Source organism: Drosophila arizonae, chromosome 2 (genome assembly GCF_054131065.1).
Source record: "Drosophila arizonae isolate 15081-1271.41 chromosome 2, UAZ_ARI_1.0, whole genome shotgun sequence".
NCBI lineage: Eukaryota > Metazoa > Arthropoda > Insecta > Diptera > Drosophilidae > Drosophila > Drosophila arizonae.
Genome location: NC_142922.1, coordinates 16,209,852 through 16,236,585, shown reverse-complemented (window position 1 = coordinate 16,236,585; position 26,734 = coordinate 16,209,852). Strand labels below are relative to the sequence as shown.

Sequence of the window (26,734 nt, the reverse complement as noted above, 5' to 3'; positions counted from 1 at the left end):
AAGTTCGCGTTCCCCATATAATATGGCTCGAGATATAATAAAAAGGATAACCGCCCTCGTTCGCTGCACATTCGATGTAATGTGGCGGGATTTAATCTTTGAAATTGCGTGTCCCACAACGCGCTTTGATTTCGTTTTTGGTACTTTTCGTTTTATGTTCGTCAAGATGTGACAACAAATTGGATTCTGACGTGCGTAATGAGCAACATTTGCTTTTTCAGCTTGTAAAACATTCGAATTAGGCTTCAGAAAGCTGTTGACATTCTTTGATGTCATTTGAGAGCGAATTGCGTGAAAATCGCTTTGATATTATTGAGCAGGCACAGGTTATTGTAGGATAATTGGCAATTAAATGAGGGAAGCCAAAACAAATAAATTGGCTTTAGGTTAGTGGTCACAGGCTAAGAAAATTTGAAATATATAAACTAAAAATTGATTGTAATTGGATGTAAGCTTTGCTTAGACAGACTTACTTTGATTAAACTGGTGAAAATCAAATAAATTGTGCACAAATTTATAAATGAAAGAATTTTTTTTCCCCAAAATTCAGTGCAAGTCAAAGTATATATAGTTAAATTTTTATCCTTTTGCCTGCCATAATTCCTCGTCCATTCAGAAGTCGATTTGGTTTTCATTCAACCCTTTCGACTGATCAAATTTTTGCAAGTAAATATTATTGGATTTGAATATTTAACTGTAAATGAAATATTATTCCTGTGCTGGTCTTCAACTTTGCACTTTTGACAGCACGAACGAGCAGGTGCAAGTGCACTTGACTTGCGATGTTTTCATTTCGATTTAATTTGTTTCTCTATTCTAATTTTTTGCTTTTCTCCATTGCGGTGTTTTGCTGAGCTATGATTTATCAGTGCAAATATTTGATTTAGCATTTTCTGACTGCGAGTTATGTAAATAACCGTAAAATGGAAATTGTAAAAATGAAAAAATAATGGAGGAAAAACAAAAATTGAACTGCTTATCTAATATTGAATTAATTATACGCGTTTTGCGATAAGTAAGGGCCTTGCTTATCAGAGTAAATAAAAACCGAAACTCGTGGGCTGTGATAATTGAATGACAACCATTTCGTTGGGAACTGAATGCAATAACCTGTTGATTGTCACCTCTCTCTCTCTCTCTCTCTCTCTCTCTCACCTGCACGTTTTTGTCTCTTTTGCTCGTTCTCGCTCCTTCTCTCTCTCTAGTCTTTAGTGGAAACCTTGACATGAATTGCGCCTTTTTTGATGAGTAAACATGTACGCATATTTCCACTCTTTGATTTCCCCACATCCATTTGGAATTAGGCTTTTAATTTTATTTTTTTTCTGTTTATGAAGTTTTATTTTTAATCTAACACTTGCGCCTATCTGGTTTTATGGGCGCCACTTGTTTGTTTTGGTTTTTCTTTGATGGCTCCAAAAGTGGAAAGTCTTTGTAAACCTATGCGATACGGCAGATTAACTGGACTATAGCTCTAAATTTTATAGTTTTTATGATAGTTTTTAATTACTTTCATTTTTGGCTTGCTTGACTCTTAATTTGTAGCTGCTTAAATATCTTGATTAATAAATTTTTATTGGCATATTAATGAGATAAAAAAGTTAGCTTAAAAATGCTGAAAATATAATATTATTTTATCATAATAAATATATAATATATATATAATAAAAATGAAAATATAAATATATAATTTATTTGGGTTGTTGAAAAACAGTTTGGATTAATTTGTTAAAATATTAAAAAAAAAAAAAAAAAAAAATAATTAAATCACTTGATCATGACTCAGCTTAGATTTAATGAAGGTGTAAAAATAATTTCAAAATTGTACCGAAACACCAGTTCTTAAAATACAGTCCATAAAAGCACTGCTGGCTAAATAATTTTAGTGATTTGATTTTCTAATGTCTTATTTTGTTTTTTCTTTTTTTTCTGATTTTTTCTAGATGTAAACATTAGTAGTTGCTCTATTTTAAGCATTTCTTAAGAATTCGGCTTTTAAACTATATACATATATTGTTTACTCATACAGGTGTTTATCTCATCTGGTGTTTTCTTTACTTTTAATTATTTCTTTGCATTTTCTTAACAACTTTTCTTTGGCCTATTACGCAATTGAAAATTTCACAAATTCCATTAGATATGTTTGGCAGAAAAATAAAGGGAATACGGTAAGATGAAGAATAAGATACAGTCACCGGCTTGGCAACAATAATAGCGAAATTAATCACACCTGGGAACTAAACTGTCACCATTGTCAACCATGTCAACAATGCGGTTTATACAGACGCTTAATATTAGATTTGGTAGAGTATGGGCGGCACCTACAGCTGCGTGTCCTGCGAATGTCGTCTAGCTGCTCCGTCTCCGGCAGCTCCTTGTGCGTTGACAAAGTGCGTCGACGTCGGCGTCGCCGTCATCGTTGTTGGCGTTGTCGTTGTCGTTGTCGCTGGCAATCGCAATGTTTATTGTCAACAGGCAAAGGTGGGGCGCACGCCTCAAGTGCTTGTCGAGTGGGGCAAACCACTTTATGCTGGGTACGTGTGCCTAGGCAGGCGCCAGGCTCCAGCGCGGCCTTAAACGCCGCCTTGGGGTTCTTTACTTCTCTACTTAGCGTTTGTTGCTGTTGTTGTTGTTGTAGGCAGCGAGGGTCCTGGCCAGGGTTGTCGTGCGCCTCGCTTATACTTTACACTTGTCTGGACATTTGATTAATGATGCTTACGTGTCTGGCCATGTTTGCTGCTGCCGTTGTTCGTTGTTGTTCCTTGGCATTTCCATTATATTCAGTGTCATTCTGGGGTTTTTAACAACTGATATTTTTTATGAGCTACACTTGCAGCCTTTGCTTAATTAAGTTGAAGTCTTGCCTGGGGTTGATTTTCAGCTTCGTGGCCCCCAAATCCCAACTCCTTTGTCTCGAGTGCCTTTTAAAGTGGTTTTCCTGTTGGCTTTTCCAAACGGCACGCCACCTGAATTATGTGTCTGACCTGAGTCATGCCGTTATTGCTGACTGATTTTCTTTGTTTTTTTTTTTCGCCCGTTTTTCAATTGATTGCACATGTTGTATTCAATTGCTCATAGATTAGATAAAACTCAAATGTCTGCAGAGGAAAGGTATGCCATTCCTTCATTTATTTCATTGATAAGCATGACGTTCGATTGTTATCTTTTTTTTTTTTATATCGTACTCTCACTTCACAGAGAAGGTATATATTTAATTTCATTATTGATAATATTAGTTATAAAATTTTTTACATACACATATATGAAGTACAATAGCTTATTAATATTTTATATCTGAATTTTAAGTCTAGCTCAAATCTATGTAATTCGTGTGATTATTTAGAAATATTTCTACTTAATTTTCAATCTCAATGATGACTTATTTTTTCTGTTTGAATTAAGTTTTTTATTTTATCTTGTGCTATTCACATTCTATATATTTCATTCATTCATTTATTCCTTTTAATTTGTATGTACCTTTTATTATACAAATAGAGCATTTCGCGTTCGTATAGCTTTACTTACTTTTTGTTCATCTGGTGCACATCAAAGTTGATATCGTTCTTAATTATTGAACACGAACTCATAATTGTCAGCTAATTGGTTTGTTGTGTCGCACTCATAATATTTTTGTTCAATTTGCCATTAGCAGAGTAGTATATGTAGTATATATATATATATATATCAAGATTTTTTCAATTTTATGTCTGACATTAATTAATTTTAGTTGCAATGCATATCGTTTTTATTGTAGGGCAAATGTTAAAGTCAAACTCACATATACATACACAAATATCCCTCCCTTCTCTCTTTTTCCCACTTTCTCTCCCTCTCTCTTGTGTATGCATCGTGCCTTATGTTGTTCTCCTGTAAATGTCGCATACATTGCAGTTAAATCTAATTGGATTATTACTGCAACCTGTGTGTGCCGCATGGCACTGCCCTTTGCTGCTCCCCTCTGTCATATTTGTTGATGGAGTTGCACATATGCTGCAAAGTTCTTGTGCACTTTTAGTTGATTTATAGAATGTAAGTCAGGCGTAGTTACTTAAATATATCATCCTAGCTGGCTTTATTCGTATGCAGCACAAAAACTAAGTAAAATGCTTCGTTAAATGCTGCAAAATCAAATGTGAGAACTATCCTATTTTCTAATATTTTGTTTTGTGATTGTTTTTAATATACTGTGAAGCCATTAAAAATGGTAAACCAGGTTTTGCTTTGGGTTCAGTTTGTTGGCATGCATGATGAAATTCCAGAGTTTTCCCAGTGCTTCACTAGAAGTTTGTGTGCAGAAATTTTCTGTAGTTATTTATTATTATATATATAAAATAAAAATGAAAATTTATTATGATGTGCACCTTTAACCTTATGAAAATGGATTATGCTTCAGATATAAATCAAAAACAGAGTCTGCGTAGCTCAACAAGTTTTTTTTTTTTTTTAATGTAATATGTATCATTCTTTGTACATCTTTGTACTATCAGTATCCAATTCTTAGATTTAAGGATTTGAAAGACAGTTTTATCAAGTTCTTTCGTGCCTTTTATGGTTAGATATAATAGGATATCTAATAAATCTAATTCTTGTGTTTTCATACATTAAACTAAAATACTCTTTTCACTTTGTATTTCATTTATTCTATTTACATTAAGTGCTGTGCAAATTTGGTAAACATATAAAAACAATCGAAAATATAGTTATATAAATAAACATTGGATTGCTTGAATTAATTTCCCGGTTAGTGTTTACATTTTATTCACTTAAAATGAAAACAAACGTAAATGTTTGGGTTAAATATTCGATGAAAAGAAATAAAATAATATAAATATATATGAATTGTGTAAATATGTACTTTTCCATTACGTTAACAAATAAGAAATACATACGAATTGCAGTTCAATAAAGTAAAGATAATGATATAAATGTTGGTGCAAAGTAAAATCAATATTGTGTATTGCGATATCTTATTAAACTAACGATAATATGTATTTTTGCAATATGAACAATACATATACAGTGAGTAACATGAATATTAGTTTTTTTGTTTTTGTTTTTTAATTTTAATTGAGATTAAAAACTGTAAGTGCTAAATTCAGATGAGGTTTCAATATAGTATATTTAACATAACTAACAAAGACTATACATAAGCCGAAAAATAGTGGGAAAATAAAAATCCGAATATTAATGTTATTCACTGTATGTATTTAGAAAAAATTATATTTACTGTTTAGATGTCTACAGTGAAACCATTTTTAAGCTATTTTATTTTATTATTTTAGTTTATTATTTAAAATAAACAGATTATTTTTATTTTTATATATTTTTAACTTTAAACACAATAAACGTTTGGTTCGTTGAGTTTTGTGAGTCTGCTAGTCCAGGGAATCTCTTAGACCAATGAGTGCACATTATTTTCAAATTTATATACAATGTTTTTTTTTATTTTTATTTTTTTTTTCTACATATGTATGCTTGTCTGCTCCTTTATCACTTAAATCGTAATTAGTCTTTACTTTTTGGCTACACTTTTCTCTCTGTTTTCCTTCGCTCTACGCTTTAGCTGTCGTCATCGTCAACGTCAACATTTTCGCTGTTGACCTGCACTTGAATTGCACATTCGCTTCTCTGCTTGTCGAGTGCATGTTTGTTGTTGTTGTTCTTGTTGTTGTCGCGGTTACTTTGTGCAAAATTGAAAATAATTAAACTAGAAATTAGTAGAGCGTAACTGTGGGCCGGCTCCTTTGTTAAATACAGCCCTGCCCTGCGCAGCTCTGCCCAACCGAGCCTCGTTCGCGTTTACATGGCGGCTGCTCTATGTATGTTTGTGTATTTTCTTATTGTTCTCGGAGCTATGTGAAAATTAAGGTGAAAAGGGGTATATTGTTTTGTAAGCTAATGCATGTAACATGCAGCAGGGGGCGTGGCCGGCAGAATTAAGTGTAGATATTCTCAATCATTCAGAAGTCAAGTCAACTCTCGTTAACTCGTTATAAGTGAAGTTGAACTCGGCAGCAGAAGATCATCATAATTTGCCTAATATCGGAAAAAGATTAGAGCTAAATTTCAAATTATTAAATATATATTAATTAATAATTATAAAAAAATAATAATATATATTATAGTATATAATAATATATAATAATAATATATAATAATAATATATAATAATATATAATAACAATATATAATAATATATAATAATAATATATAAAAATATATATAATTTAGGGCATCTGTTGGTCAGTCATTTTACTTGTTTACTTCAGTTATATTTACCTTACACCCGCATTTTGTTAGTATTTTTTTTCACTCTTCAGCAAGGCTGCTTTTAAGGCATTGACTTAATTAGAGAGGGGACATGTTGTGGGTTCTTTGTGTGGAAGTTTTTCTATGCAGCTATTAAGTCGCCACATTTAAATTAGTTAATTTCGTCGTCTATTCCTATTTTGTTAAATAGTATCACTGTTTATTTTTATTATTCGTAGGCAATTTTATGTTGCTTTTGACTTCTAGATAAGAATCTAGTATAATATATAAATAATAAATTATTTTGTAATCGGTAATTTTATATATGTGTCGAAAACAAAGAAATAAGAAATATTTTTTAATATTTAAAAAATCTATATTTTTTTTACATTATATTATTATTATTATTATTTTAATTTTTGTTAACATCATTATTCATATTCTTTTTAATTTTTTTTATCTTTGTTATTATTATTATTTTTATTTTTTAAATATATTTTTGTTAGATATATTATAAAATATTTAAATTTTTTTTTTGTATATCATTTTTTTATATTATATTTATTTAATTAATTAATCTTTTAATTAAATTGAATATTTAAAATAAAAGTAAATCTTTAAAATATTTTCAAAAATTATTTCTATTATAATATTGCATTTTATATTTGAAGGCCATGACTTTGCCTGTAGACATTTCTCTCAGTGTAGTTGAGTGCAGTTCGTGCCTGCAGTAGCATCAAACCTTAATTGTAAATTCTTTGATGTGTCTGGCTTAGTTTGGAGCTGCCTGCTGTTGGCTATGTTGGCTACCTTTTATGCCAACAATGCGCGGCGCTGCAACATGTGGCACTAATAACTGTTGCCACGGCTGCGCGCCAAAAATGTTGCTGCAACTTTTTATGATGTGGATGTGGATGTGGATGCTGTGACCGTTAAGTGTGCTGTGCTAGCGTCTATGCCGTTGAATGCTATGTCTAGTCAATGGCTGCACGTGTTGCCTGCCACAAAAGTGCAACAGCAACGGGGCAGCATCGTGCAGCATGGTGTGGCATGGCATCGCATTCGTATAATGTGCAGCGCTCCACTGCTGCATTTGACATGTGTTCCACATTTTCTTCAGTCCTTTTCCACGGGCTTTGCGTTTGTGCTGCATCCAGCTTATTGCTGCATGTTTGTCGGTTGCCAATTGCTGTGAACCCCTCCCCCTCATACTGTGCCCATGCCAGTCATTGCTTCTTTCGCACACGTTTTAATTGAATTTACCGTTTACCGTTTGCTCAGGTGCATAGTACACCTTTCCCATTGTCAGCCCCCCTGAGCCCTTTGTAATACACCTGGAACAAAGCAACGGCACTTTTACTATGGCAACCACATGCTGCCCAGCGTCTGATTTGTTTTCGCGCATAGACCTTAAAAAGTTGGATTATCAAATCGGATCTAATTTGATCAAGATGGATCAGGTGCTTAACTGAGCAACAAAAACAGTTCTATTTACATAACTGTAACCATTTTGTTTAGCTAGCTATATTTATCATATAAATGTTAATATTTTATAAGTATTTGTATTTGAATACAAATGGCAAACACTAAATAATTCTAATTGGCAAATCTGTTTTGCGTCTTCATAAATATTTATGCATCCATTAAAATTGTATTTAACTTCTTTTCAATTTCTATTTGCAGGTGCGTACGCTCTATTGACTCTGTTTCATTCACAAGTCTACAGCGGTAAATATTTGTCCATTCAGAAATTGTCAGTGCGTAAGTCGAAAAACATTTCTTTAAATTTTGAGGGTTACCATTTGAGCAAATACTACGATGAGAATTTATTTATTTTATTTATTTTTTTTTTGTGACGAGTGCGAGAATTTAATTCTTTCTTTTGCTGTGAGTTGAATAAACAACAAATTCTTTTCTGATTGAAGGAGAAATATATATATATACATTTACATATGTATGTCTGTACTATATATATTTAGATTGAATTTTGATAGTGTCCCAAAAGCAAAGTACGAAATGAACTTGACACAGTTTTTCAAAAATGCCTTCGAGCTGTGCATATATCGGGGCATTAGCATAAGAAGCGCGAATCGAATTTCAATTTCAAACAAAAAACGTGTGAAATAAAAAATAAATAGACTCAACACGTGAATCAGCTGAGCTGGCAAGGCGACAGCTGTAAAAGTTTACATTTATGAATATATGTATTTATATATGTATATATCTAAATACATACATATATACTATATGCATTCAATTGAGAAAGCAACAGTTGTTGAAATATTTGCACGAGTATCGGAAGTTGAGTTTGTTAATGAATAATTATATTGTGCAATATTTTTGTTTGTGAAAATTCTTTAAGCAAATTGTAAATATAGTATATGTTATATATAATGCAATAATTTGTACCTTTTATATAAACATATGAACAGTATTTATTATATACATAAATGCATCAATACAAGATTAACACGCGACCTCCTTCATAGCACAAAGTTCTGTACTAATTTCAAAAATAATAAACTTAACTTTATATGTAATAATTTTTAGACATACCAAATTTAAATTGAAATTTCGGTGTTACTAAAGTGAATTCCAAAATTATAGTTCTATTTCTAGCGAATAGTTCATAAAAACAAACAAACTAAGACTAAATAAAAATTTAATAGAAATATAATATACAAAAATTCTATTTATTTTATTTTCTACAATATTTTATAACCAGACATAAACTCAAATGAATTTGATTATTATTAAATAATATTATAGTATAGAAAAGTTGGTAAACATTCAACAAAATTTTATAATATATGTTTATATAAATTATTTGTAGATATATTCGAAAATACATTCATGTAGCATACATATCAATTTTACTGTTTCCTGAATTAATTGCCATGAATAATGGCAGCTTATCTCCACACTTTCAATGCCTTTTTCGCTCACTCCAAATTATTTAGCTATTTCACACATATTTCTTATACTTAAGCATCATTTAAGCTTTAAGCTATGCCAGACAATAGAAACAATTGTTAGCCCGAAATCGTGAACAGTGACAGATTTATGCATTCCGAAGGGCTTCACTCCTTCAATCCTTTGTTTGTTTGATTTACATAATAAACTCGGATGAGTTTGTTGTCTCTGGAGGTGACAAAAAGGGAGCTAACCCCATAGCAAACACACACACACACACATACACACATCCAGAGGCAGAAATATCTGCATAATAATTCTTGGTTGACAAAATTGAAAACAAATTTAAATGTTAATGCGTATTCCCAATTTAATATATGCCACACAATAAGGCGACGCCTCGGAGATTAATGAAAACCATGCTGTAACTCCCAATTGTGTCTTACATAGAGATAAAGACAAAGAGAGGGGATGAGAGAGAGAGAGAGGGAGAGTGTGCGTGTGGTTAGATAGTCAGCTTGTGGCCGGGCACTCAAGAGAGTGAATGGCACATGTGATTGTTGCATGCTATTTGCATATTATTAAATTTAATATTTATAGAAGTAGCTTGATGGATGGATTACAATGTGTGAGGAAACTGGCTGCCCCAGAGATGAGCGATGTATATGTATGTGCATGTGGTTAATTGAAAAATTGTAAATGCGCAGATAATTCAATTTTAATTTCATTAAACGCAGCTGACGAAGCAACGAATAATAAATGAACATAAATACATTAATTTTAGGCACAAGATAAAGTTGGTTAAATTTGTATACATTTATTTGGCAGGAATAACATTTTTAGATAATCCACTCGAAAAACTATGTCAAGCGCACACCCAATGAAACCTGATTCCATTTAATGTCTTCATCTTGTGGTTGCCACAATCTGAGACCCATGATCATTTCCCCATGCGCTGTCATCACTTTTATGGGAGGCCACTGTTGAGATTTGAAGTTTGCTTCGATTACGCGACTTCCGAAAATGTCTTGCCTCTGTGTGTGTGTGTGTGTGTTTCTCAGTATGTATTACTACATCGAGCGAGCGCTTCACTTTGAGTCACACACATGCTAGCGTGCGAGCAAGAGTGGGATAGCGTTATACGCTCAGCGTGTCAATGAGAGAGAAAATGCATTGAACTGTGTGGCCAAGCATCAGGCATTGATGTGGAATTAATAAAGCGTAGCCTGATGTACGCCGGCTGCAGCTTAGAGAGCAAACATGCGACAAAAACAAATGCACATAGTGGAGTGGAAGAGGAGCAGACAGAGAGTGGGAGAATGGGAGAGTGGAAACTAGTGGAAATGTTGCTAGTGTAGCAGCAGCAGCAGACAGAGTAGTCGGAGCTGATGCTATAAAAGCGATTTATTAATGTCAGTCAGACAAGTGGCGGTTGGCGTCAGCAGCAGCGGGTGTGCGTATGAGTGTTAGTGTCTGCGTATGAGTGTTGGTGTCTGCATATGTGCCTGTGTGTGTGTGTGTGTGTGTGTGTGTGTGCGATGGCAGCTATCGGGTGCATAGCCTCAGTTGCAGCGTCTGGCTCAGTCGCCGCAGTGCCAAGCGCATGTTTGTAATCATGTTGCTAGTGATGGGCATCAGCTCATGTTACTGCTGCTGCTGCTGCTGCGTCTGCTACTCTTGTTGTTGTTGTTGTTATTATTATTATTGTTGGTGTTACGGCTGCGGCTGCTGCAGCTGTTTACTCAACTAGTTAGGTGCATGCGTGCGTGTGTGTGTGTGTGTGTGTGTCTGTTCTGAATAAACCGTGCAGTACACGCTCTGGGCGCATTCGTCTTGCGGTAGAGTGAGAGCGAGAGAGAGAGAGCGAGCGAGCGAAGTAGAGATCGAATAGAAGTTCGTCAGTTCCGTTACAGCAACGAACAGAGAAAGAGAGAGTGAGATAGAGAGAGCGAGCAAAAAAGAGCGAAAGCTAATGGAAAGTGCGGATTATGGATGCAAATGACAAAATTAAAAAAAAAAAAAAACAAAACAAAAAAAAAACAGCTACAACAAAAAATGCAGTTTTCAGCGTGAAAGTCGAACGTGTATTTTAAATAGGCTAATCGCTATGTAGAGACTGCATTGAAGACCCGTTGAGAGAATAGATTTTCGTATGCTGATATTATGCAACTTTTTCCACTAGATTCGCACTGGCCTACTGTCGCGCTGGGCTGCCGTTTGGCTCATTTGGTTCGCCTGGCCAACTGCTATGGGAACGTTGACTGTTCCTGTTGCTTTTCGTTGCTCTTCCAGGGCAGCATTATTGTTCCTATGTACATAGAGCAGTCATTAGCAGCAGCCCCAATACCAACACCAACACCAACACCCCAACAACAACCCCAACCCCAGCCACAGCCCCAGCTCATTCATTTGCCAGACAGACAGTTGGCCAATTGTTGTGTGTCTCTGCCCTCTTTAGCATGCATCTTCACATATTTATTAAATTGTTGCACTGATTGTGAGATTTTAAATGCTGCCTGTCGTCCGCAAGTGGAAGGCGGTAATTTTTCTTTTGTGCATTTATTTACCCCGTTATTATTACTGTTCTTGCTGGCGTATTTTACTTGGGACTTAGGCGTTGGGGTAGGTCGCCTACTCTATCTCTTGTCTCGCTCACACGTGCGTGTTATGTTTGCATTTTGTATTGAAATGTTTGTTTATTCCCATGATTTTGGAGGTTTGCTTTTGTTTGTCTAAGTCCTCTTTCTTTCTCTTTCCCATTGTCTCGCTCTCTGCCTCCCTCGCTCCCTCTCCATCATTTCCATTTCCTTTCAGTCTATCGCTCTGTTGTTTGTTCTATCCGCTTGGGTGATTCTCCGGCGAAACATTAGCTTGTGACATTTATGGCAGCTCCACTCAATTATCGGCCACATTTTTGTAGCTTATGCGCCATAAACATATCGATTAGCACTTGAAGTAAGCCTCTTATGGCCGCACAGTGTTGATAAACAAGAGAAAATTGTTTTGGGTTATGCAAATGTTAATATTTCCATTGAAAATTTTCATTTGGTAACATAACTAAATTTGGGTCACACATATTTACAAAGCATTTGGTTGTTGGTTTAGTAAAGGTTTTTCTTTAAGTTGATCTTCAAGTTGAGTTTCTGGAATAATATGAAATGAATAATAGTAGAATAAACTCTCTAAAAATATTAACTTTAAATGGCATATAAGACGATTAAGCCCTTCATTACTGAAATGCTTGAATATTATTTTTAGTTTCTATTTGTTTTATGCCTTCAATTAAATTAATTAGGCCAGGGATTTTTTTTCTGCCAATACCCAGACCTTTTTTAGAGCCCTGCTTATTCAGGCAGGCTTTCTCAACCATCCTTCGAAAAGCACTTCAAAATGAAAAACCTCACTTTATTTTCTCAAGTGAAGCAGATAACTTTTACCTGCAACAAAATGCAAACTAAAAGTTTTAACCAGTTCCAATTGGAACTTCGCAAAGCAAAGCCCATTGATATATGTATGTATATGCTATATGTATGTAAGTATATATAGTATATATCCATCAGAGCAGCATCTCGCGTATCTGCTGTGGTATTAATTAACTAACGCGGAGGGAGAAAACCTGTCGAGTTGTACGAGTTGAAAAATCCTCTGCGCCAGGTGCGCTGCGCTGCGTGAAAAACTTTTGCTTAAAACTTTGACATAAATAAGTGCACTCGCGACTCGTTTGGAGGAGGCGCAGATAAGCCGCAAGGAAAAGGAAAATGTCAGAGCCATTTACAGAAGGAATGCGAGCGAAAAAGAAAAGAATAGGAAAATCAAATTACATTTAAATGGGAATTCGTTTTGTAGTTTATGCTCGAACAAATTAGCAGCCCCAAATACTTTATGTAAATTTCGAGGACCCAAAAAAACCCAAGTATATATACATACATGCAATTTCAGCAATCCCTTCGCAGAGTTGTGATTGTGTTAAAAGGAGTAAACACAAAAAAGTGCGCCTAGAGAAATGGTTAAGCACATATAAATCCGGCGCGCGTAAAAAGGGAAATAATATTGTGATCAGTGGAGCAAAAATGTGCATAGAAAAAAGCATTTGATAAGGGTTACGAATAGCATGCCAACAAGAAACCACAATACGCATATTTCACACACCCACACTGCTTCGGGGCAAGCGAACAACACGCAAAAAACAACAAAAAATTGACCCTAATTTTGTTGTTTAGTGTAGGCAAACAAGTGAAAGAGTGAGGGGGAGAGAGGAATGGAAAAAATAGCAAAAATTATGTGCGAAATGTGAAAAATGTGCAATTCATATTTGCTTTTTGTGTGAGTGTGTGCCTGAGAGAGTGAGAGAGAGAGAGTGAATAGAAGAAAAGTATGATGGAGAGAGGGAGAAAGAGAGAGCCGGCTTTAGAGATGGATTTGGAACCGGACTTGGTTTAAGCTCTTGCCTTCAACTTGGGTTTCTTCCTTACCTCCCCAACATACAGTACCCTTTCCCGGTTTCTGTGGGTGTGTGTGAAATTTTTGCTCATACAGTTGAGTGAATTTGACAAATTGTGTGAATGGCACAAGCCAAACGAAAACAAAACGACAATGCAGACTAGTAGATGCCCTGTGCGCAGTGCTAAAAAATGATTTAGAAATATTAGAAAGAAATTAAATACAACCAAAATACTATTTACAATAAATAAACTATAATAATATAATATTCAAGTGAAAATATTAATATTATTAATATATTTAGAATATTAATAAGACATTTGAGACTTGAAATATCTTGAGTCTTATAGCAAATGATATATATTCGTATATTCACATTTATATAAGAGATAATCTATGTGTACATAGGAATTTCTTATATTGAATCGATCAATCTCTTGCGAAAGAGAGTCCATCAAGCCTGCAATCAACCATAATACCCTACAATAATCACAAGCATAAACACTGGGTATATAAAACATCAGAGAGAAAGAGAGGGAGAACGGAAGTGGCAAGGATTCAGTTTTAGATATAGAAACTTAGGTATATATATTTGTTTGTTTGCTTAGCTCGAAATACAAGCATGTGATATGTATGAACTAATGATTATTAATGCTCATAAGGATTTATGAAAAGTTTGCAAGTGAGTCTTGTGTATTTTTTTCTTTTTTTTTGTAATTTGTTTTGTTTCTTCGTTCGTTTGGGGCTCTGTTAAATTGTCTGAGAAATGTGCCTGTTGCCTTGCCTTAAAAGTGTCCAGCAATTGAAAAGGAAATGAAAATGGAATATAAAATGTTAAAAAAAGGGACGCAAAATGAAAAAGGAATTGTTGTGCGGATATAGGAAAAGGATTAGGGTAAGCATTTATTTCAAAGCCATCTTCAATTGTGTGACATAAGAGGATATCATCTTCAAGATATATTAGACAGATGAAGCATTTTAGATAATTTGGAAACCCAAAAAATCTCAAAAGTGAGCTTAATTTCTATACAGGAATGGAATTGAAAGGAATATATTTAAAACAAAATGTAAATAAGAAATATTTAATTTAATTCAAATTGAAAATTTTCATTAACTTTTAATTAATGTACATTTTATTTCATTTATCTTAAAATGCATATAATTAATATTGACGTGAAAAATGATCTGAATCTAAATAATTCGGCAATTAAATGAGAATCGAATGAAATTTTTATTAGCACATAATGAAAATAGAAATAATTTGCTAACAATAAAAAGCATTTATAATTAAAGGGCAGTTCAATTACAATTAGTAACAGATATTTCCTACACATATACACATATATTTATTGACGCATATATACATACAAATATATATAGTTCGATATGGTATCGCTGGGCAAAGCAAATAACAATTGCCAATTACGCATAAATAATTGCGACTTATTTTATATTTGAACAGCAATACTAATTGCGGCTAATGAAATGCAATAAAAGGCCAGTAATGCAAATTTAATTGTCATTAGCATGATAAACAATTTATAAACAATGCGGGACAGCGCTGGGATTATATAATAAACGATAGGTAAAGAAAAAGCTTTACTAAAACATTTTCGAGAGAATTCAATCATTGATTGTACATAGAAATGAGGAGAAATTACCTAAAATTATATGAAAATGAAATCGTCAATAAATACCAACTTTATTTGGAAATCAGTGTTGTATATAAGTTTTCATTCAACCCATTTATAATTATGTTTACCTTGAAAAATATCGAAATAAGAAGTTCGCTTGCCTTAACCCAGTTCATGCGCATTAGAGAAACCCCATTTCAAAGTGCAGCTAGAGCTTAAGATTAATTAAGAGTGCCTCATTAAAGTTGCTGAAAAGGCAAACGAAAATGTGACAAAAGCTTTAATCCGAGAGTGGGAGGGAGTGAGACAGAGAGAGGAAGAGAGCAAAGCAGAGCATTGATAAAGTTTCTCTCTTAGGTCTACTGCGACCAGACAGCAATCGATATTTTGTTTCAATGAAAACTTGACAAGTTAGTTGTATACCCTATATATGGCAGGTATAAAGAACAGTTATGACAATTAAATTGAGATTAGTTTCAATATCTCAGCTTATATGCATCACTATAAAATTCACTGAAATTAAATCAACATAAAATCTCATTTCATTAGCAAGTATTTACTTACCCGCTACATAAAGGCATTGCAAGCTGAACGATAAACATTACATTACATATTATAATAGAGTATTTTTTCTATCATACAGCTCGACTATATTTATTTATTTCTTTTCTGTGTCATGCTCAAATCTTTTGCGTCCAGTGTTCAAAAAATGTCGCAAACTTTTCCGTCTGCACTTGATGCTAATGATTGTTTGATGTGCCCAGCTTCGAAATTCGAAAAGCGATTTTACTCAAAATATGAACAACATTTCGCCAGACACCATCGAATGCTAAAATCAACAGAAACTTTTGCTGGCTATTTTGCTCGTCCTGCTGCTTGTTGATATTTTAGCTCAATTTATATATGTACTATGGACAGATATATCCGTTTGGACTGTCCTTTGCAAGTGGCACACGAAGCGCAGCGAAAAAGTTTTTGTAATTAAAGCGGCCAATTTTAAAGGCCGTACCAACTGCCTGCCACAATTTGTGGCACTGTGTGTTGCACATTTTTAGTCGTTGTCGCGGCTGCTGCGGCGACGGATGCATTGAAATTCATAGTCTAGTTTATGGTCAGGGCCATGCGGCACAAGCTTTTCATTTCGGCTTTTTTTCTCAGTCTTTGTTTTGTTTATTTGTTTTACTCGTTTTTTCTTTATTTTTGTGTGGCACGCGGAAGTTGTTAGCATAGCTTTTTGATTGGTTTGGACGTTATTTTGTAGGGCCTCTTTTTTGTGGCTTAGTTGAATGTACCCTAAGATTTATGGCCATATGCAATGTGAGCTTATTCAGATAGTTCGTATATTTATGACTCTTGCTGGCCACTTTGAAATATGTCTTACCAATTCTTCTTGTCATGCTGCTGACCACAAGTCTTCTAGTGCTAAAAACCTCAGAGGCAATACAATTGTAATTAATTTTGATTAAATTATGAATGAAACTATTTCATAGCTTCTATAAATGAATTTGTTCATATTTATTGAGAAACCTCATATCTTATAAATTAATAAATGTAAAATAAACAAAAAACTTTTTTGCATCGGCCGGGAATCGAACCCGGGCCGCCCGCGTGGCAGGCGAGCATTCTACCACTGAACCACCGATGCTTAATAGAGTGGCTGTAGATAAACTTTTAGTATGTTTCGAACTTGGTTTTGACATTCAAATATCTTTCTGTTGCTGTTTTGTTTCACCTTTGTTAACATTTTAAGGTTTAATAAACCTAAGTTTCTAATGTTAAATAAGGTAAACAAGGATATAATACTTTGAAATAACGAATTTTATTACGAACTTATATTTCGACAATTAAAAGTTTATGGAACTGTGAAACCTTTGATCTAACTTTACGAAAGGTCTACTAATGCAATCAATAAACAACCTAGTAAAAACATTAAAAATTCGTCCCTAAGGTAAAGGATGTACTAAACACACGTCGAATGTAGCAAATTGGCAGCTTCTATTGTGAATGGGAAAGTTTTTGCCACAACCTTTTGGGGATACACTTAAAAAGTCTTGAAGCACACACACTTAACCCATTAGCCATTTGTTCTTGGACCACATAAACTATCAGCTTAAATTGTATAATGACCAGCAAAACACCAACAAAACTAACGATTACACAAATTAACAAAACGTTCAGCTACAATTTGAGCAGGACAGAGCGACAGCGCCCAGAGACCTTAGCCAGAGTTTCTAATTAAAAGTTACAGCCCCATTGCATGGGATCAAAAAGTACACACATACATATAGACACACCCTTCTTCTCGTATCTGTTTCGGTATATGCAAAAATACTGTTGACAACGTGAAATTAATTTTACCCTGGGGACGTTACTCTTCTTCTTTTCTTCTTTTTGGAGACTGCAACTGTATAATAATTCCCACATGCGTTAGAATTCATAACTGGTTATCGTGCTGGGGTTCTTTCCATGGAGTTGAGAGGGTGGGGCGGGGATACAGTGGCCTGTATTGTCTGTTGTCTGGGGCTTGTGCCGGTATGGGTAACATGCTGTTAGAGTTTTTGGGCGAGTCAGCAGACCAAAAGCAATTAGAGTGAAGCTAGCGATAAGCCAACGATAGCTAGAATAACAATAATCCGAAACATAATAATAACAATAAGTACTTGAATCGTTACTTTTTACACCCTGTTCACCAAGTGGCGAACGGGGTATATTTGCGTTGTGTAGCTTTGAATCAATTATAAAATTGCCTTTATCATCATTATTATTAGCAACTTTAATATTAGCATAAGGACTAGCATTATCGTTAGCATTAGCATTAGCATTACCATTGGCATTGGCATTGGCATCGGCATTGGCATTGGCATTAACATTAACATTAACATTAACATTAACATTTGCATTAGCATTAGCATTAGCATAAGCATTAGTATTAGCATTAGCATTGGTATTAGCATTATCATTGGCATTAACATTAGCATTAACATTTGCATTCATATCGGTTGGCTTTGGCATTAGCATTAGCATTGGCATTAACATTAGCATTAACATTTGCATTCATATTGGTTGGCTTTGGCATTAGCATTAGCGTTGGCATTATTGTCATAGGCGTTTCATTGCCACGGCTATAGAGTATAAATCAATTGTCAAACTATTGCATCCTTTATATTCTGTTGCTTTCGATTTCAACTAGCTATTTTCTCATTTGAATACTATATTTGTTTATTTATGGACAGCTATGAAATCAGTTTATAGGTCGATTCCCCAAAAAGTTTGCCACCTTAACACGACCACAAATTAGAACTGTATAATAGACTCCTTAATGGATTACAACGGGATCCCACATCATGTTAGTCCATATGCCCTCTGTGTCTGCCTTTTTGTGCGGTGAGGACGCTTTTTGGCAAAACCACAACATAATTCCACATTTTATATAAATTTTGCTACAAATCATATTTGGCTAAAAACTTTTGTATCCCTCTACTTACGGCTTGCGGTTGCATTTGCCAAAATATTTTACTTTCATACATATACTTGTGTGTAGAGTTTGGCATTTAAAAATGTAAAATGCACGTTTTTTTTTTTTTTATCAATTGTACTACCTAATATGAGAAATATTTCATTTAATAGAATTTCAAAATACGGCACAATTTAGGAATTAATCTAACAATTTTTGTTCAGCTATGTTATTTAGAGCTATGTGGCGAGTAGTGAATTAATGATAATAAATAATTAAAAAGCGAAGTATCTTATAAGATCGTTTTTTAAATATATACATATTTAACAGACAATCAAACATGTATGCAGGTGTATAATTTATATATTGTACTTTTATATATATTTTACATATATAGTACCTAATAAGGAAAACTACCAAAACTACTATAACTGTTCATGTTGAGGGCATTTTCAAATCATAGAAAATATAAATGCAAAATAACAGTAATTAACAGTAACAGTAATTTTATACCATATAAAAATACTAATATATAATTGTAATTTTATACTTGAAATAAAAAAAATAATTTGCATCGGCCGGGAATCGAACCCGGGCCGCCCGCGTGGCAGGCGAGCATTCTACCACTGAACCACCGATGCTTGATACCAATTTTGGTATTTTCTATTTAAGTTTAATCAATTCCTATCGTAAATTTAATAAGGCAACTTATGTATATGAGTATTTTTGTTGCTCCCAGTGTGAAGACTGTGATTATGTGATTCATACAAATACATAAGGAACTACATACATGGTTGCCGATAAGACAAATGAATTGTTTTTAAAATAGACCTAGAAACTGTCAGTCAATTGATAAGCCTTTGGCCTTTGTGTGGCTAATACGCATGTGACGTAAAGTTGAATAATAACATTTAAGTCTTAATGACATTTCTATCACATACATATATTATTTATTGCGTGCAGCTGGAATCATTTCCACATAAATTTTTAAATTGCTTTATTATATATTTACAGCTTAATGGAATTCAGTCGTTACAAAAGCATATATAAAATCTTTGCTTTGCATAGTTAAAAGCTTTCATATATTATTTGACTAATTCTTAAATTAAAATTGTCCACGACAAATGTCATTTTATATCTCGTTCTCTCTCTACGAATTATACATAAAGTTATTAAATTTATTACGTACCTCAAAAACTTTTTGCATGCGCTTATGCAACTTAAATATAATTACGCTAATTGCTGCACAGTGATAAAAAGCAACGGCAACACGATAAAAAGTACAGCAATTTAAAAAATAGCATCCACAAGTTGCACAATAAAAATTAAAAGAAGAGGAAGACTGAACTATGCGTAAATTGCATGAATCATGATAAGAGACAAAATGAGCGATAGCGCACCAGACGGAGAAACAAAACAAAACAAAATTGGCAACGAAATGCAAGAGAACAAACATTAAAACTAATTAAATTCCAAGCAAATAAATTAATAATAAAACAAAAAAGTGGAAAAAGTAAGAAAAAAATACGTGAAATAAATTCCAGCTAAGGAATTTCATTTAAATGTAAATGAGCATAAAGTGTAGGACAATACGCAAAGCTGGGCGGGCACACAAACCACACCAAAGCCCATCCGCAAAGCCAACATGCCGGCTCTTTATAGAAAGGTGTTAGCCCAGCTGTTAGCGGCTTTTTGGCTAATTTATAATTAAGTTTTTAGCACTCCTTGAGAGTTAGTTCAGTGGGTTTTATGGATAAATGTAAATGCAGGTAACAAGAGCACAAGTGAAGAGATATTTCTAAGAGTTCTTGGAGATTCCAGTTTAAGAGCATTAGTTATCGACATATAGGAATAGCATATTAATAGATATTTCCAGGGAATAATAGATATTACCAGGAAATCTGTAAATCCTCCCTAGGGCAACTCTGAGTCCGGCACTCTCGACAATTGCAATGGATTGTTGGCCAAAGCACGAAAAGTCTACTTAAAGTGCGCCTCAAATCTGCATAATTAGAATGTTGGTCATATATGTCGCTCGAGCCTTGTTGGCCAAATGGGCAAAAAGGCTAATGGCAAATGGCAAACAGCAAATGGCAAATGACACTAGGAGCCGACAGAAAGTTGTTGTTGTTGTTGTTGCTGTTGCCATTATGCGATGGCTTGTTGAGTCAATTGCGTAATTAACTTGCGCTGGCAGACACAACCCAGCAAATATATGTAAATATACATATATACGTATATCTATATATATGAATATATGTATGTAAGTACTACTATATGTGTATTGAGCCGTCTAGGGGTACTCTTCACTCTAGCTAATTGAAATTGGTCTGTAAACTCAAGAGCAACTAAAAGTGAACTGAAAATGCAACTAACAAGGGAACCCTACTAGCATAATGGTTTAGCTAATCAAGCAATATATTAAAAATATTAATTACTATTGTGTTTTGCAATGTTATTTAAATGTAATTTGAATTGCACTCTTATATCATGTATATAATATTTTATTAGTCTGTTTAATATCTTTGTTTCTATTCAAATTTTACTCATTATTTCTCTAAGTGTACCTATAAGAACTCGTCATATGCCCTAATATTCAAGTTACTCATAATTTTAAAAACAAAGGATATATTTGGCTTGTAGCAAGCTAATGAAAGTAAACCAAAATTTAGTGAGAGACAAATATGAAATTTTGAAATAAATATAAATGAAATAAAAAAAAATAAAACAATAAAAAATGATATTTCTGAAAATATACAAAATATTATTTATTTTCAGTTTAAATCTATTTAAATCTTTGGATGCAAGATTACCTTTTTCTAAAGACTCATGAGATTTGGCTTTGATTACTCATATGTTGATTCTTCATATTTAATTCATACTCTTCTATTCTTTCGTACGGACAGTTATTTGATAGCTCTTCTCATCCTGTAGACATACGGTATATCCGAGTCGAGTTATCTAATTCGCAAGAAACTACTTTAGCTTAACTAATGTGCCACGATATGCACTTGCTTCTTCGGTCTGTCATTTGCATTTCCATTTTGCGGCTGCGAGAGGGAGAGGGAGAGGGAGAGATGAAGAGAGGGTGAAAGCAAGAGAGATACAGAGAGAGTGAGAGTCGAGAGATGGGTTATTTCAATGCATTGAGCGAATGTTCTCTGACAGATGCCTAGCTCATGGTGGTGCACACCACCAACTCATAACTTGACTATGCAGCACCACTCGACAGTAGTTGAGTAAATGTGTCGTATATATGTAATTGTATATATGTAATATATTATATAGGTTACTCTGTTGTTTCAATTAATGTAGAGCTCGAGCATTTTATGCAATGATGTTCATTAAGACCTTTCATTGCTTGCATAATTAATTACAATTATTAAATTAATGCATTTATTCAACTTTTGATATTGACATATTATCAATCACAGCAATAATTAATTTAAAATATTTTTGTTTTTTTTTTTTTTTTTTTGCAGGTAAGTCTTTTTAAGAACGAGCTTAAAGCCGGGTAAATGGTAAATGGAATGATATAATTAATTATATTAACGCCAAGAACTGACAAATGCGGCAAAGATACGGAAAATTTTTAGTCAAAACACTTTCAGATTTAAAAAAACGAAACGAAAATGAATATTTTTGAAATTCTTAACAAAAAGCAAAGATAAGTAAAGTGCATAAAGTAAAAAGACAAAGGCAAAACATAATGCCAAAAAATATGTCCTGAAAGTGTAAGGGAAACTTGGCAAAAAATAGTTCCCGAAATTACTGAGAAATTTTTGTTGCACAGCAGCAGCCAAAAAACGCAGCGTGTAAAGTTTGTGAAAACGTTATAAAGCACCTTGTGTTATAGCATAATTATGTTCTTGAACAAGTCGAAGCTAAGAAACGAGCAACAATTAAAAAATTCTGAGAGATTATAAATTCTGAATATTATATTTGTGCATTTAATTTAATTTTTTTTTTTTTTTTTTTTTTTTTTTTTTTGTAAAGGTTCAATCATAATGTGGTTCCAAGAATAAAATAATAATAATAAAATGGTTCTAAGTATAACTCATCGTCACACACTCTCAACTCACATGCTCTCAACTAGTAACAATCAGAACGATTCATGCATGCCAATACGCTAGAATTGTGGCTTATCAAATGCGGGTCATTTCGCATGTACATGCAAAATATTTGTGCTGCCATTTTATATATGGCAATCACGAGATCTGGAGAGCAATATAGGAAATAGGCCTATTAGCATGTTCCAATGCTAATGAAACTGAATTACAGTCCAGTCAGCGTGTGTACCACGATAAAAGTGTCGTAACTGTAATTTTCTATATAGGTGGATATATCAGAGATGCGAGTACCAGACTCTGGTCACGCTCAATGCTACTTAGCTGCATAATGATAATTTCCCCGCGGCAATTATAAGCAAATACAAAAATAAATAAACTCAAGTCCCATAACATTTTTGTTTAGCAGTTGAAGCGATAAGCTCTGCTGAAAAAGCTGACGTTGATGTGTGAAAATTTAAATACCCTAACATATAATATATATTCTAGCTTTATCTGTTTTCTATATGCGGCATTTCAAAGTTTATTGTTTCTAGGTTTGGATAGGTGGATTTTCTAATTTTGTAAAATGTTCAATCAAATGCATTAAAGTTCACTTACATATATATTGAATATATATGAGAATTATGTAGGAGTTTTATTTATGGTACATTTGGATATTTAACGATTTTTATAAACGAACCACTCTATGATGATGGTGGTCATCTGCTTCCCAAGTCATGCTCACGCGCTAAGATACTCTCTAAGTGGAAATATAGTATAAGGAAATATTTTCGATTAGCATTCAATCGAGTGCATCTAACTGTAATTGAGAATCATCGCACCTGTTAATTGTTTTGCTCCAGTTCAGGCTGTTGCCCCCGCATACTCCGCACAACGGGCAGCACTTAGCGGCTCTTCATTAGTTTGCTCTAAATTTGTCACAGTCTTTTGGGAATGATGCCATAAATCTAACATTTAATATGGCTCATTAGCATGCCATTTGTGCGTAAATTGAAAAATTATTTCGCAAACTGATTGGCTGTACATAACTATCTACTGTCTGTGAGTGTGCTCGTGTATGTGTGTGTTTGTGTGCTTGTATCTGTGAGATACTTTTTGTTGGTTTGTTTGTCAGCCAGCTAAATCAGTACTCTGCCAATTTGTGCTCTTCATTAGCGACGCGCTAATGTGTTTGGTCAACGGCGCTTCGTTTATATGGATAGTATTTTCATGCATTTTTCATGTTGTTTATCTCATCTCGTGGATTTGTTAATTGCACTCTGATTACACCATTCCCTACACACCGCAAAGTTCAGCAACCTTATAAGCTTGTTGTTCCACTTATCTGCAAAGAAATTGTTGGAAATTATGATGTTGTTTTCAAGTGCGACTGGAGAGTAAAGAAATGTAGACCATGCCTACGTTGATTGAGTTACAAATGTTAGTCATTTGATGGGAATGTTAATATTTGAGTTTAGGTTTATCAAGTAAAATCATTGAAATTTAGCTTAAGACTGACCAACTGTGTTACCTCTTCTTATGGATAGTAAATGCAAATCAGATAGCTTTACTGGCATATTAAAAAAAATATCTAATTTAACCAAAATAAATAAAAATAAAGATTAAATTGTTGTTGATGAGCCACAGCCATGCATAAAAAACAAAAAAAAACCTTTCTCAGTTTTCTTATCAGCTAAGATAGAATTTATTTTAATTGTCCCGCCCGATAAGATGCTAGACAGTTGGTTGCGCAACGGGCGGTTAACTAACTGTCTAAGCAAACATATATGTGTGCCTCGACTCGAGTGTAGAGCTCAACCTGCTGAAGCAGCTGTTGCTGCAATTACTTTTTCTCGTGTTTATTGACTACAATTCATTTAGGTATATAGTATTTGATTGGGGGGACTTTTTTTAATTGGCGGTTATGTGACACAGTTCACAGGGCTCGCAACGTTTTCATCGGAACTCTCATTATATGCAATTGATAATCAGAAATTTCAGAACATTAATTACAATGCAGCCGTATTATATTTTGTATTATTTATTTTTACATTTTGCAGAGGGGTTTTCACTACAGATTCGCAGTACTACTCAGTTGTATTTAGCCGGTTCTAATATTCGGTTCAGCTATAAGGGCAAAGATTTCCAAGCTATTGTTATTGTTCTTACATAAGATAAGCATCAAGGCAATCTGAAATGCAAATGAATTATTAATAATAAAAAAAAATGATATGTACATAAATAATAAACAAATTGCTGATTAAGAAAACGAGTGCCTAAAGGGCTGCCAACTTAAGTTTAAAAAGGTAAGTCGTGAGAGTAGAAAACACAGCTCATTAAATAAATGAGAAAACCCCCAAGACCAGCGAAATTTTAATAAGGTAAAAAAATTAATGCTTAGGGAAAAAAGTTCATACAAATTATAGAGAAAAACTTAAGTTTTTCTTGGAGTTTTTTTTTAAACTTTTATTTTTGTTGATTCTTTCGATTCTCGAGGCATTTCCGCTTCATTGGCCCATTTAAAAAGCTAAAAATATAATTTCTATATAATTTTTTGCATTAATAATTTGTGTGTGCAAAAAGAAAATTTATAGCAAAAGTTTTAGCATATATATGTAGTATTTAAAAATATATATGTGTATACTTACTTGTGTACTTATTCTCCTGCACTTACATCATGTGAACTATGCTCTAATTAATTCCGCCTAAAATTAACTAAGCATAATTAATGACAATTATTTTCAGGTTAGACTACAAGCCATTGAGATAATCGTGTCTTCGCGAACAAGTAGAAATATAATAGCACTCAATTTATAAGAGACAGCTTCCGCTTCAGCTTTGACATTCAATTGGAAGCTTAAATAAATAACACCACGCAAAAATGTTTAAATAATTCAAGGTTAACAAATTCAATGTTGAGTTATTTTTGGCAGTTGAAGTGCTGAAATAGTTTGCCACTTGAGATGTCTCTCCCTCTCACTTTATATATACAGACATATGATATACATATATATATATGTCTTGACTGCTTGCTGTTGCTCAGCTTCTTTTTAATTTGAATAAAATTTGATGCGCTTGAAGCGCAGACAAACAATTAAAAGACTGAAGAAGTGAACGGACCATGAAACGCATTTCAATGTCAATGAACATGCAAATGAAACCGCAGATAGCTCAAGATTTCATATATATATAAGTATATATATTTGTTTGCTTATATATATAGACTATATACCATGATATATATATGGCAAACTGAGAGGTCAGCTCTGTTTCTGATTTAATGGAATTGTGTAACTTGAAAGCAACCAAAAATTTGAAAATATAAAAAAATTAATACATATATAAATCAGCCTCGTGGCCAGCATTAAAGAAGCAGCAGATAGTTGAGTTCAGTTGCTGTTGGCGCTCTTTTGAAGTTGCGGCACTCTATGTACATATATATAAATATATACATACTTGCATTATAAATACATCTATTTTGAAGATATGTCGGTATCTCTTTGAGTTGTGCTCGCATTGAGTGCCTGATTGTAGCCATATATCTATGGCCATAGCTTTGATCTTTTGAGTTGCTTTCACATGCTGACTTTTAACAGAACATTCATAATGCTTGGAGCGCAATTACAGTTGTCAGATGTTAACTGAATTGAAATATATATGCAGCATCACTTAAAAATCTTTCTCTTAAATATTTACTATCTGCAAGAGAATCTTAAAAGCTTCTCTTATCATCATACTAACTTTTGAGTTAAACATAATTAATATATTATAATGCCTCGCAGTGTCCGAGATCTCATTTGTGAGTTTAGTCTTAAAGATCTGAAACTAATCTCTTTTATAGCGATTGCATTTGCATCTGATGTAAAACTCGAGATTGCAGTGTTTTCTTGCTTGCATTGGAATTGTTAAAATCGAATTTGTAGGGCTAAGAACATGCAAAAGAAATGAGAAATTGTGGTAGCAAGTCGAATGGGAAAAGAATTTCCATATGACCT

The 26,734-nt window shown here is 33.6% G+C and overlaps 1 protein-coding gene and 2 non-coding genes across 8 annotated transcripts in view; 1 reads left to right on the top strand and 2 right to left on the bottom strand.

Moving 5' to 3' along the window:
- Positions 1-26,734, top strand: part of Fur1 (Furin-like protease 1) — a 173,982-nt gene that overhangs the window by 27,920 nt on the left and 119,328 nt on the right. The window contains exon 1 of one of the 6 annotated variants that reach the window (XM_089476494.1): positions 24,853-25,045. The exons of the other annotated variants lie outside the window; for them this stretch is intronic. The gene's annotated coding sequence lies outside the window, so the exon portion shown is untranslated. Of the gene's footprint in view, positions 1-24,852; positions 25,046-26,734 lie in introns of those variants that run through there. 6 annotated transcript variants of the gene reach the window in all.
- On the bottom strand, positions 16,811-16,881 carry TRNAG-GCC (transfer RNA glycine (anticodon GCC)). The gene has a single exon. It is a non-coding gene; the product is annotated as a tRNA-Gly (tRNA).
- Positions 19,261-19,331, bottom strand: TRNAG-GCC (transfer RNA glycine (anticodon GCC)). Its single transcript has one exon. It is a non-coding gene; the product is annotated as a tRNA-Gly (tRNA).